This window comes from Adiantum capillus-veneris, chromosome 26 (assembly GCF_014529385.1).
Source record: "Adiantum capillus-veneris isolate H3 chromosome 26, ASM1452938v2, whole genome shotgun sequence".
NCBI classification, from domain to species: domain Eukaryota; kingdom Viridiplantae; phylum Streptophyta; class Polypodiopsida; order Polypodiales; family Pteridaceae; genus Adiantum; species Adiantum capillus-veneris.
Window position 1 is genome coordinate 83,406,287 of NC_140956.1, and position 3,925 is coordinate 83,410,211.

A 3,925-nucleotide genomic window follows, 5' to 3' on the forward strand; every position below is an offset into this window, starting at 1 on the left:
CTTTGATGATACAGGTAGATGGAGATTTAGATTTGACATTGCATTGGTAGTCTGTTTCAGTTAGCTTGACTTGGTTTATGCACAACTGATCTTTCTTGCCAGTTTAAGGTTGATCTTATGCGTAGGGAGACTCTGCCAGATTTCTCCCAGGATTTCTCATCATAGTTCTCGTGTTATTGCCATACACTTTTGATGCATACGCCAATTTTTGTTTCTTGACATCTATATAACATATATGTGTGATGTTTTAGAGTCTACAAAGATGACTCATGAGAGATGGACGTCTCATTCATGCCGATACTTGCGCTATTGGCAATGTTCACACAGGGGCACATTAGATGACATTGATTTAGGTGTATGAGGAAGAAGAGGAGATGAATGCGAGATGCATAAATGGTTTTGACACATGCTAGAGAGGTGGTTTCATATGCTAGTGATAGTGTCTCCATGTGTTCCTCTAGCGTTCCTCTTTCTTACATGTTTAGCACAAGTGAAACTTCTCCTTGTTGGTTGCTAGATGAGGAAGAACTCTTCCATATCACACCATGTTGTGAGTGGTCTAAGCACTTTTTCTAGCGGGAGTCTTGGTCAAGTGTACTTAGCCAAAGGTTTGGTGTTTGAAATTCCAAGAGCATGAGATGCATGTATGCCACTACCTCGCCACTACCCATTGGTGTATTATAAACACTTTGACATGTGCATTATGTTCCTCAGTTGAGATAGAGTTTCATCTCAATGAGATAGTTAGCAGATAGTGGATGTCAAATACTTCTTAGAGTGTAGTATTTCTAGATGCATTGCGGTTTGCTAGTGATTATGAGGGGAGCTTGGAGTGGCGTGGTTTATTCATTGCATGCATCTGAGGTACAAGATAGTTCGATCTCGATTTGGTTGCACACATGTCACTGAGAGACAAGATGAGTCTCTTTTGTGGATCTCTCTATTACTGTGTAGGACATGTTTGTAGATAGAGACTTAGAGCAGTCATACTCTAGCGAGAAACAATAGATTGATTCTCAATCTTAGGATAGAGATTCCTCTACTAGTAGATGGATGAAAGGAAGTTTTTTGATATGCTCATTCTAGAGGTTGATATGGTGATGTCACGACATGTGATGAGTAGTCCTAATGATGCAGAGGATGCACATAGCATTGAGGTGTATTCCATGGATAGATTGGTAGAGATTGCACTGAGCGTTGATATGGATACCAATGGTTGGTATATACCACATAGTCTTCATTAGCCTTCGAGAGTCCCGTATACGATCTTCTAATGCCGAGGCCCAAGATAGTAGCTACAATGGGAGCATTTGTAGTTGGTTTTTCAATCAAGCAATGACTAACACTAGCACGATGCATCATGGAACTATGCATGTCATTATGGGATATGTGTAGGATATGCATGCGCATTCTAGCAGAGGTACACACTTTTCCACATCGCTTGAGCTTGTACAAAAACATGCATGTACTTTGAGAGAGCTAGCGGGAGTAGATTGAGAGAGTCTCTCACCTATTTCATGCATATTCTATTAAGTCCAATATCAATTCCACTTATCAGCACACTTGTTGTTAAGTGGAAGGTTATTGGGGTAAAGGCGGTGTGCCTTATCCCGGGCCAGACAAAATGTCCTACTACACACTTATTCTTATGTATATATAAGAATATAATCTCTCTCACTTCCATTTATGGTAGTCAACTCCACCATACTCTGTTTCCTCTCTTCCCTTTCTGCTTTGCACACACACGCATCATGCACTCCACATGATTACACTTTTCCTTCCTTAGGTCTCGAATCATAGTGGGGAACTCACCTTTTGATTGATAGCTTGAGGGTGTGTTGGAGGTAGTGGAAGCTTTGTTGATCAACTTGGTTGACGTGTTTAGCTAGTGCCTCTTGTTGATTAGGGGGTTTCTTTCACGAAGATGGGGGGGGGGGGGGGGGGGATTGAGAGGGACAAACTCATCGTCTTTGAGTTGTGGTATACACGCATAGCTATTAGGTTCTATTTTCCTTTTTTGTTGTATCCTCTTGCAGGGATGGTTTGTCCTTTAGTGTTCTTAGTGTTTTGGGAGGTAGATGCTAAGTCTTGTGATGGCTAGGTAGTGGCCACTTTACTTCCTATTAACAATTGAGCAGTTGCATCCTTATGTTCCATGGTATTTTGGAGAATCCATGGCTTGTTATTTGCTCCTCTCAGACACTTTGCTAGACAGTCTTTGATTTTGTGCCTCTTCAACCCACAATGAAATCATGCATGTGAAAAATCCTTAAAGACAATGGGTTGAAGAAAGTAAGACCCATTGTCTAGATTAATCCTCACATGCTTTGTCTAAGTCCATCTCGACGTGAATTTGGGGATGCAATATAAGGTTGAAGTCTCTAGTGGTCTGCTACCCAGGACTTACCCTACTGAGGATACAATAGTACTAATGAATTTGTAGTATTGAAAAGGCAGATGTGGGAGTTCCATCCACACAAGGTAAATAGTATGGTTATTACCCTCAAGATAAACTGGCTTGGACCATATAGAGAGAAGAAATTCTGATAATCCATTGACCAACTCTTGAGGCTTGAACAACCATTCTTGCATCCTTCAACATGATGATGTAGAAGGTTTTAGGTAGGACTTTAACCTATGTAACTTCTATACCTTTGATAAGATAGTTATCCTTGAACCATTCAGTTAGGAATTTTGATAGTATGCACGAGAGCATACATGTTGGAGGAAGTTTTGCTATTGCTTGAGCTTGGGATTGATTGGGAAGGACCTCATCACTGCTTATCTTGCTCACACACCCTCCTATGGCAACATTTTGTTGTGTGGCATTGCTAAGAGCAATGGGACTGTGCAAAGTAGGGGATAAGTGGTCGTGCATGTCAGTGTGCGAGTGCTGAGTGAGAACTAGAGTAGGATTATGACTCAATGGGGAAAAGAGAAGGAATGTTCGTGGGCACTACTCCAAGTGCTAGTATTCCATGGAGGATAATGATTGTCTCGTATGTTGACATGACTGACATAGTTAGAGGAAAGTGGGATGAGTGCTGTGAGAGTGATACATGAACTGGGAGCTAGGTAGGGTTTTGGTTAGAGGTTAGTTTGGGTGTAGCACCATATCCTAAGGGCTCACACGATAGCTGAGCTTAGTCTCTTATTGATTTTTCTTGTGGCTATGGTAACCAAGGTGTTTTGCCTTCACACCTTTCTTGCTTGGGTATCTGCAACATCATTAGGGCCAAAAACGACTCAAAAAGGGTTGTTTGTTAATTTAAGGATTAAGGAATAGTCCAATAGTCATTTGACATGTATACAAAAGCATGGCACTCTTGTCTCCTCCATTTTTGGTTTTGGTGGTCCTATTTTGACGGAGAACGGCTAAATGTCTCGATCATAAGGCTGAAACTGCTATAGTTAGGTGCTTTCGGTGAGTGAGCTCATTAAATTTGCGGCCCAAAGTAATGAAGTCTCACCTTTTATTCTATTTTATATTTCACAAAATCGTTGTCAAAAGATATGAAACTATGTCAGAAGGCTCTCAAAACAAGGCCATTAATGACAAATCACCTACTTTTTTCAAACGTATACCTTTTTCACTCTCTCTCTATTTTGTGAGGGGTTTAAGTCTTTCCGTCTCTATATTTTATTTCTTCTTCTCTAATCTCTGAGTTTCCATGGTGTCTTCTGCACGTCACCCTTCACATGACATAACTTCTTGTGACTTTCATAACGTTAGAGAGGATGGTCTTTGGAAGCCCATATCTTTTCGTGTGAATGACTGGGTAACAATGCTTCATTCATGCAAAGGTGTATATAGAGTGAAGAGAATTAAACGTGATAAAGTAAAAAAACATTGGAAAGGTCGTGTTCTTGCTTTCAAAGTGACCAACAATGGCTGGCTAGCTAAGGTTCAACATGTGTACATGGC